Source organism: Nannospalax galili, unplaced genomic scaffold (genome assembly GCF_000622305.1).
Source record: "Nannospalax galili isolate Female #2095 unplaced genomic scaffold, S.galili_v1.0 scaffold340, whole genome shotgun sequence".
In the NCBI taxonomy this organism is placed as follows: Eukaryota; Metazoa; Chordata; class Mammalia; order Rodentia; family Spalacidae; genus Nannospalax; species Nannospalax galili.
The window spans coordinates 619,961-629,681 of NW_008347519.1; the positions used below are offsets into that span (position 1 = coordinate 619,961).

Consider the following 9,721-nt stretch of genomic DNA (forward strand, 5'->3'; position numbering starts at 1 on the left):
AAAAAAATTGTGAACTGAGAATGGTAATTGCTATAGAGGGTTCAGGCAGGGTGTGGGGTTATGCGAAGTGCGAGCAAAAGAAATTGAGAAAGAAGATACAAAAAAGATGCTATGGATTTTGAATCAGATCTCTTTATTTTCCGTGAGAATCTCAAGGTATTAATATTTAAAATTGCCTTAACACTTTTTATTTTTTTTTTTTGAGGTTAAACTTGTTTCTTATATGAGATACCATACCAGCTCTGGACTCATGGAGACTGAGCATTTATTCAGGTAATAACAGGTAATGTTTTATGGATCACTTTTTACTTGCTAGGCATCAAACTAAGCACTATACCTACATTCTTCTTTAATTTTCACACATCCTGTGGGGTTGGAAATATTATTGTACCCATTTAATAGATGAGGAAATCGAGATTCACCGTGTATCTCAAGATTGAGTTCAGCTGAATTGAAAGGAAGGAAGGAAGGAAAAAAAAGTCTTTTGCTACATTCCAAGGGAGAGATGCAGGTACTTTGGGTTGGATAATGTCACATGTTCCCCTCCTGTAAATACAATGAATATACAGTGGGGTTTTTTTGTTTTTGTTTTTGCTTTTTTGTTTTTTTAGTCTTTTTGAGACAGGGTCTCCCTGTAGCCTCCAGTTAGCCTGGAACCCACAGAGATCCTCCTGCCTCTGCCTCCTGAGTGCTGGGGCTAAAGGTGTATACCACCACACCTGGCTTTAATATATAGTGGTTTTGATTGACTGAACTGAAATTTCATAATCTTTTCTACTAGTAGATGCATCATACTTTTTGTTTTAGAAACAATAGATGCACTGTTGGTAAAGAAAAATCCAGTCTAGGATTTTTAACTTTAAAACTTTTCTAGAGACTGAGCATGGAGGTACATGCAGTAATTTCAGTTACTCAGGAGGCTCAGCAGGAAGGTCACATGTTTGAGGCCTGCTTGCACAATTGAGCAATACTTGGTGTCAAATAGCAAGGTTTTTTTTTTTTTGGTCTTATTGAGACAGGGTCTCCCTATAGCTGGAGCTTGCCTGGAACGTGCTGTGTAGACCAGGCTGGCTTTGAACTCACAGAGATCTGTCTGCCTCTGCTTCCTGAGTGCTGAGACTAAAGGTGTGTGCCATAATGCCTAGCTCTCAAATAGCAAGATTTTTAAACTTTTTATTGCATAGTGTGTGTGTGTGTGAGTGTGTGTGTCTATAGATTTGAGGACAACCTGTAGAAGTTGGTTTTCTTTCATCATGCAGGTCCTGGGGCCTGAACTAAGATCATCAGGCTTGGTGGCAAGAACTTTTACCCACCAGCTATCTCTTTGTCTCTTTATCTTATTGCCTTCAGGCTTGAATAGTTTGCAATAAGAATTTTGTCATCTTTATCTTTGTTCTCTATGTATTCTTTTTCTCTGATTGTTTTTAAAATTTACTCTGTATTGTTGGTTTTAAATAATTTGTTAGTGAAATGCCTTGGTATTACTGGGGTTTGGTGGATCAGTGTATTTATAATTATATTCCAGTTTGAATACTTTGTATTGCATCACATAGAGGTTAGAGAACAGAGTGAATTCTTTCCTTCTACCATGTGGATCCCTGGAATTGAGCAAGTGCTTTGATCTAAGACATCTCACTGGCTTCAGCTTCAAAACTTTTAATATTATTCTTTTTTTATGGTCTTTTTGAGACAGGGTCTCCCTGTAGCCCCAGCTGTCCTGGAACTCACTGTGTAGACCAGGCTGGCCTTGAACTCACAAAGATCTGCCTGCCTCTGCCTCCCAAGTGCTGGGACTAAAGGCATGCACCACCATGCCAGGCTATTACTATTTAAAACCCTTTGAAGATTTGTTCAACATTTTGGCAATATTATTCTCATATTGGCCTTGCTTAGTTCACAAAGTCAATTTTGTCATACTTTGCCTAGCTAATATGCAGGATCTTCCTATGCATTATCTACAATTATCCATAATCCAGATGGTAATCGGGTGCCTGGAACCCTCGGAACATCTCGTGACACCATGCCCGGCTAATTTATTATTTTTATTTTATGTGTATGAGTATTATTCCTGCGCGTAGGTAAGTGCACTCATGTTGTGCAATGCCTACGGAGGACAGAAGAGGCCGTTGGAGCCCCTGGAACTGGAGTTACAGACAGTTGTTAGCTGCCATGTGGGTGCTGGGATTCAAACCTGAGTCTTCTGCAAGAACAGTCAGTGTTCTTAACCGCCGAGCCATTTCTCCAGCCCCCCAGCTTGAAAACTTTAAAAAAAAAAATTTTTATTTTTATTTTACATACATGAATATATTGCCTGCATGTGTGTTAGTGCACCTGTGTTGTGCAGTGCCTGTGGAGGTCAGAAGAAGACATCAGATCCCCTGGAACTGGAGTTACATACAGTTGTTAGCCACCATGTGGGTGCTGGGAATTGAACCTGGGTCCTCTGCAAGAGCAGCCTGTGCTCTGTGCTCTTAACCACCGAGACATCTCTCCAGCCCAGCTTGAAAACTTTTAAGTTACTATTTTTAAAACCATTTTTCGATGCCGGACTTGGTGGTGCACACCTTTAATCCCAGCGCTCAAGAGGCAGAGGCAGGCAGATCTCTGTGGGTTCAAGGCCAGCCTGGTCTACATAGTGAGTTCCAGGACAGCTGGAGCTACAGGGAGATCCTGTTTCAAAAAGACCAAAAAAAAAAACCAAAACCGATTTTTCTTCTCATCCTCTTCTTTGGAAGCACCTCTGACATGTATGTTAAGATACTTGAATTTATCCACATTTTACTTATGCATTGTGTAATTTCATTGCAGGCTTTTTTTTTTGTCTTTTTGAGACAGGGTCTCCCTGTAGCCCCAGCTGGCCTGAACTCACTTTGTAGATCAGGGTGGCCTCGAACTCAGAGATCTACCTGCCTCTGCCTCCTGATTGCTGGTATTACAGGCGTGCAACACCACGCCTGGATTCATTGCAGTTTTTATGTGTGTGTGTGTGTGTGTGTGTGTGTGTGTGTGTGTGTGTGTGTGTGCCAGAGATCAGCTTCAGGTGTCCTTACTCAAGATCCATACCGTGTCAAAGTCTCTCACTGGGACCTGGGGCTTATTTATTAGGCTAGGCTGACTGGTCAGTGAACCTCAGTATTCTGTCCACCTGTCTCTACTGGTCCAGCGTTAGGATTACAAGCATGCACCACCACATTCAACTTTTTTACATGGATACTAGGGATTGAACTGAAGTCCTTGTGCAGCAAGCACTTTACTGATTGAGCTGTTTTCTCAGCCTTAGTTATATAGTGTGTGTGTGTGTGTGTGTGTGTGTGTGTGCATTTTTTTTTTTTTTGGTCCTTTTGAGACTTTTCTGTTCCTGTCATGTTGACTTAAAAATATTTATTTTTATTTTCTTCTTATTATTTTTATTATTTTTATGTGTTTGCGTGTATTGCCTGCATGTAGGTGAATGCGCCTGTTTGTCATGCAATGCCCGTGGAGGACAGAAGAGGCTGTCGGATCCTGTGGAACTGGAGTTAAGGACAGTTGTTAGCTGCCATGTGGGTGCTGGGATTTAAACCCAGGTCTTCTGCAAGAACAACCAGTGTTCTTCACCGCTGAGCCATCTCTCCAGCCCCTATTTTTATTATTTTTAATTAGGGGATGTGTGTGTGTGTGTGTGTGTGTGTGTGTGTGTGTGTGTGTGTGTGTTTGTGTGTCCTGCACATGCACACATTTGTGAAGGTACCCATCGAGTTCAGGATCTCCCTATAGCTGGAGTTACAGGTGGTTATGAGCCATCTGACATGGGTGCCTGAATTGAGCTGTAGTCCTCTGGAAGGATTTCTCTTAACCACTGAGTCATCTTATCTAGCTCCCTCTGTGCTCAATTTTTCCTATAGCTTTTTGCATATAAAGAATGTAATTAAGGGATTGGCAAGATGGCTCAGTGGGTAAAGGTACTTCGCTGCCAAGCCTGACAACCTGTGTTCAATCCCTGAGACCCACATGGTGGAAGGAGAGAACCAATTTGTGTAAGTTGTTCTCTGATCCCCATGACACCCACATGTGCACATGTTCAAGTGCACACACACACTCCAAAAAGAATTTTTTTAAAAGAGAATATAGTATAATAACTTACATGTATTTCTTTACTAACTATAATATGTATAACTTCCCATTTATTTATTATTTAGTGAGAGGAATTGAACCTAGGGTGTTTTGTTTTGAGACAGGGTCTCCCTGTAGCCCCAGCTGGCCTAAAACTTACTATGTAGACCAGGCTGGCCTTGAACTCACAGAGATCCACCTGCCTCTGCCTCCTGAGTGCTGGGATTAAAGGCGTGCGCCTGGGGCTGGAGGGATGGCTCAGCGGTTAAGAGCACTGAGTGCTCTTGCAGAGGACCCGGCTTCAATTCCGACAACCCACATGGCAGCTATGGAACCGTCCTTAAATCCAGTTCCAGGGGAATCCAAAGCCCTCTTCTGACTTCCGCAGCATTGCATGACAGGAGTGCACTCACATACATGCAGGCAGTACACTCACACACATAAAAAATGAAAAAAAAACAATTTAAAAATAAAAAAAAAAACAAAGGCATGCACCACCACACCCGGCCTGAACCTAGTGTTTTTGCATGCTAAAGTTCATGTTCTTTCACTGAACCATACCCTCAATACTTCTTACTCATATATAAAAAAAAATATATATATATATATTTTTTTTGTCTTTTTGAGACAGGGTCTCCCTGACCTGGAACTCACTATGTAGACCAGGCTAGCCTCCCAACGCACAAAGATCTGCCTGCCTCTGCCTCCCAAGTACTGGGATTAAAGGCATGCACCACCATGCCTGGCCACGAGTCATTTATTTTTTTTTATTATGAAATAAGTATGTATTTTTAGAAAGTTCCCTCCCTACCCCCCAAAAAGAGCAACAATATCCTGTGAACCTTTTGCCTAGTTAATTTTCAGTGGTACCTTTGTATAACTATAGTTCAATATTAAAACCAGGAAATTGACATTGGTAAAGTCTACAGTGTTTATTCAGAGTTTTCTCCCAGGAAACACATGCACTTTTTTTTTGTGTGTATGTGTTTCTATACAGCTTCATCATTCATTCTTTGAATTTTTGTATTTACAATGAAGGTCTAGAATAGTTCACACAAGGATATTTCATATTGTTTTTAATAACTATATCCACCTCCTTCCGCCCCATGCCCCAACCAATATCCCTGATATTTGGAAACCATTAATATATTTTCTATCTTGTATTATTGTTATTTTGAGAATTTTTATATAAATGGAATTAACAATTATATAGGACTCTAGGTCAGTGAAAGAGAACTTTGCATGTACAGGGCCCAGGGTTTGATCCTCAGCACCCCCTACCTCCAAAGAGTACGGTTAGGTTTTTAAAAACTACCTCAGCATAATTCTCCTGAGAATGAAGAGTTCTTTAAGTTGCAGATATTAATAATTTGCTCCTTTTATTTTTAGTACTTTTCATGATATGGCTATGCCACAGTTTAATTTTTTGACTGTTGAAGAACCGTGTTGTTGCTTCCAGTTTTTATTGTTAGTAGGACCACTATACACATTCATGTACAGATTTTTCTGTAAATGTGAGTTTTTACTTATCTGGGATTAATGCCTAGGTGTGCAATTTCTGAGTAGTATGAAAATGATATAGTTCATTTGATAAGACATTGCCAAACTGTCTTCCACTGTGGCTGTACCATTATATATTTCTACCTGTGAAGCATGAATGATACTGTTTTTCTGTGTCCAGGCTTATTTCAGACTCCTCTGCCTCCTGAGTGCTGAGATTTAAGGTATGTGGCAAACCTGGCTTGTTTTTTTGAGACACTCTGTAGGCCAGGCTGACCATGAACTCATGGTATTTCTACTGCCTCAACCTGCCAAGTGTTGGGATTTATAGATGTGAACCCATGTCCAGCTGGTATGGCATTTCTTGTTTTGGGCACTCTTGGGGTGTACTGCTGAATTCTGGGGATTGTATGCTTATCTTCTATTTTTCTTTTTCTCAAAAGAATGGCCATATTTGTAAAAAATCACAATTTCTATATTTAAAAGGTAAAGTTGATCAGTTAAAGAAGCCTTTTCATTCCAACTTGGTCTAGATTTAATATTTGTTTTGGAGCTTATATGGGCTATAGCATGTGACTACTCAAAACAATCTGAAGAATATATTTCTTTGGACTTGTTTTCTGGAATTAGGTCATATTTCATTAACTGGCTGAGGTCTGGGAATCTTCTGTTAGATCTGCTTCTGATTGTACCAATCAATAAAGTTATTTTTTTCCTTAGACAGGGTCCTACTGTGTAGTCCAGGCTAGCCTGGAACTCGTTATGTAACCCAGATTGGTCTCAAACTTACGGTGATCCTCCTGCCTTAGCTTCCCAAGTGCTGAGATTACTGGCATGCTACAAAGTGAGTAGAAATGTTATTAGTTTAGTGAGTCTCAAACTTTTTTTTTTTGGTTTGGTTTTTGTTGTTGTTGTTGTTGTTGTTTTTTTGGAGACAAGGTTTCCTTGTAGCCCCAGCTGGCCTGGAACTTGCTATGTAGACTAGGCTGGCATCTCTCAAAGACATCTTCCTACCTCTGCCTCCTCAGTGCTAGGATTAAAGATGTGAGCCACCATACCTGGTTGAATCTTAAACTTTTTTTTTTTTGTAAATGCTGAAACTTGAACTCAGTTTCTTATTCTCCTTCTATATTAGTAAATATTATTGAAACCAGGGTTGCAGATATGGCTCAGTGCTTAAGAGCACTTGCTGTTCTTGTGGAGGATCCTGGTTCATGTCCTAGCACCCACATGGCAGTTGTAACTCCAGTTCCAGGGGATCTGATGCCTTCTTCTGGCCTCCTCAGGCACTGCATGCTTGTGTACACTTACATAGGCAGGCAAAACATTAAAATACGTAAAATAAAAATAAATAAAATGTTTAAGAAATATTGAAATCGGGAGTGGTGGCAGGTATTTTTAACCCTGCACTTGGGAGGCTGAGGTAAAAGGATCATGAGTTTGAGGAAGCCTGATATAGAAAAACTCTCTCTATATAATATAATGTAATATAAAAATTCAGGTTTCCAGAGAGTTTTAATCACTAAGCATGGGAGTACATGACTGTAAACAGCACTTAGGAGGCTGAGGCTGGAGGAGTATAGCAACTTAAGGCCTTTGGACTCTACTGTAAGACTTGGTTTCAAAAAAACAACAACAAAAAAAGACTTTCTGTGTGTTACAATGCACATGTGTACATGTGTGCATGCAGGTGTGTACACGCACAAGTGTACATTCAGAAGCCCGGAGGATTTGGGGTGGCTTTGAAGTTCTTTTTTGTTTGTTAGGGTTTTTTTGTTGTTGTTGTTTTTTGTTTTTTGATGCAGGATCTTTGTGTAGCTCCTGGAACTCGATATGTAGACCAGACATCTGCCTGACTTTGCCTCCAGAGTGCTGGAATTAAAGGTGTGGTCCACCACACCTGGCTCAGTTTATTTTTTGAGACAGTGTCTCTCACTGAACCTGAAGCTTATGTTTCTCTACCAGCCAGCCCCCATGATCCACCTTTCTCTACCCTACAATGCTGGGGTTACAGGCATGCATGGCCATGTCTGGCTTTTATGTGGGTGCTGGGGATTTGAACTTAAGTCTTCTTGCTTGCATAGCACATACTTTTTTAAATTTAATGTTATTTTTTTGGTCTCTTTTTTGAGACAGGGTCCCCTAGTAGCCCCACCTGGCCTGGAATTCACTATGTAGACCAGGCTGGCCTTGAACTCTAGAGATCCACCCGCCTCTGCCTCCCGAGTGCTGGGATTAAAGGCTTGCACCACCAAGCCTGGCTATTTTATTTTTTTATTTTCTGTGTATGAGTATATCGCCTGCATGTATGTGAGTGCCCCTGTGTCGTGCAATGCCGCGGAGGTCAGAAGTGGGTGTTGGAGTCCCCTGGAACTGGAGTTAAGAACAGTTCATAGCCACCATGTGGGAGCTGGGAATCGAACCTGGGTCCTCTGCCAGAGCAGTCAGTGCTCTTAACTACTGAATCATCTCTCCAGCCCCAGCACATAATTTTAACTATTGAGCCATCGCTTGAGCTTCAAAACTAAGAATTTTTAATTAATCAAAAAATGACTGAGATTGGGGCTGGAGAAATGGCTCAGCAGTTAAGAGCACTGGTTGCTCTTGTAGAGGACCCAGGTTCAGTTCCCAGCACCCACATGAAGGCTAACAACCATTGATAACTCCAGTTCTAGGGGATCTGAAGCCCTCTTCTGACCTACTCAGGCACTGTACATATAGGTGTACTTACATACATGCAGGTAATACACTCATACACATAAAATAAGATAATAAATAAAATTTATATTGGCCAGGACTTTAATCTTACTCAGGAGACAGAAGCAGGTATATCTCTGGTGAGTTCCAGGCCAGCCCAGCCAGGGCTATACGGTGAGACCCTGTCTCAAAAAAACCACAACAAAACAAAACAAAAACCACACTAATTTTTTAAGATCACCATACCACAGATTTTTAATTTTAATTTTACCCTAATGAGGAACTTAACTGTAGTAGTTGGGTAAAGAGGATTCAGTAGGAGCAGACTATTGGTAGATAAGATTTGTGACTATGCCAGCTGTAAGTCTTGAGGCAAGTCACATAACAGTGAAATGCCTCAGTTTCCCTTGTAAAAAAAAAAAGTAATAGAAACTATCATCTGTGGTACAACAATTCAATGAGTTAATATATAGGTATAATGCTTAGATGTGGGAAAACATTTAAATAAATGTTGACTATTGTTATTTAATCTTTACTAAACAAAACAAGATGTGGGTCACCAACTGTGTATTATTAACCCCATCAGTAAACAAATTTTTAAAAGTAACAATGCCCCTGTTTCTCAATGATTTCCTTTGTTGTTGTTTTTGGAAAAAGTTCTTCCAGAGGGAAGTTCTATTCCCAGTACTTACATCAGTTGGCTCACAACTGCCTGTAACTCCACTTCCAGGAAATCTGATGCCTTCTCCTGGCTTCTACAGGTACCTGCACACATGTAATACATGCGCGTGCGCACACACACACACACAAATAAAAAAATAAATCTTAAAAAAAGAAGTCTTTGAATTCTGTTCAGGACCGAGTTGTGTTAACTCATACAAGTTCAATTGTGGAATTTAGGGCTTCTGGAAATTTATTTTTCCAGTGTTCAGAAATACCATGTGTCTTTTGTTAATAGTATTTTGAGGTCACCAAGAGTTTTGCTGACATGTTTTAAGATTAGACCAATATAGAGAATGCTGTCTTATTAAAATAAATCTTTGTGTAAGAATCTTGGGTGGTTTTGGGATTTGTGTAACACAGAAAGCACAACAGCAACTCTCCCTGTTGTTGACACACTTTACTCTCACTTATGCCTTGTAGGATGTGTTGCTGAGGTATCTTTTACCCTCTACCATTCTGTGTACTTGTGTCTTATATGTAATGTTATGTTGTTTAAATCTACTTTGAAGGCTGGGGATGTAGCTTAATAGTAGAGCATTGAGCGCAGTTCTTTGAGTCATTCCTTAGCACCTCAATCATTAAATCCATCAGTGCATCCATCTGTTTCTGAATAGGTTTGATTCTGAATTATCTCCTTCTGCTATAGCATTCTAACCCTTGATTAAGGAAATCTGAAAGCCATATATATATATTTTTTTTTAATTATTTA

At 40.2% G+C, this 9,721-nt stretch overlaps 1 protein-coding gene across 7 annotated transcripts in view; it reads left to right on the forward strand.

The window, feature by feature from the left end:
- R3hdm2 (R3H domain containing 2) overlaps positions 1 to 9,721 on the forward strand; it is a 165,851-nt gene that overhangs the window by 22,950 nt on the left and 133,180 nt on the right. For 5 of the 7 annotated variants that reach the window (XM_017800856.2, XM_017800859.2, XM_029568805.1 and 2 more), the window contains one exon: positions 206 to 273. The exons of 1 other annotated variant lie outside the window; for it this stretch is intronic. The gene's annotated coding sequence lies outside the window, so the exon portion shown is untranslated. Of the gene's footprint in view, positions 1 to 205; positions 284 to 9,721 lie in introns of all 7 variants that reach the window. One more of the 7 variants, XM_029568803.1, reaches the window with a different exon arrangement.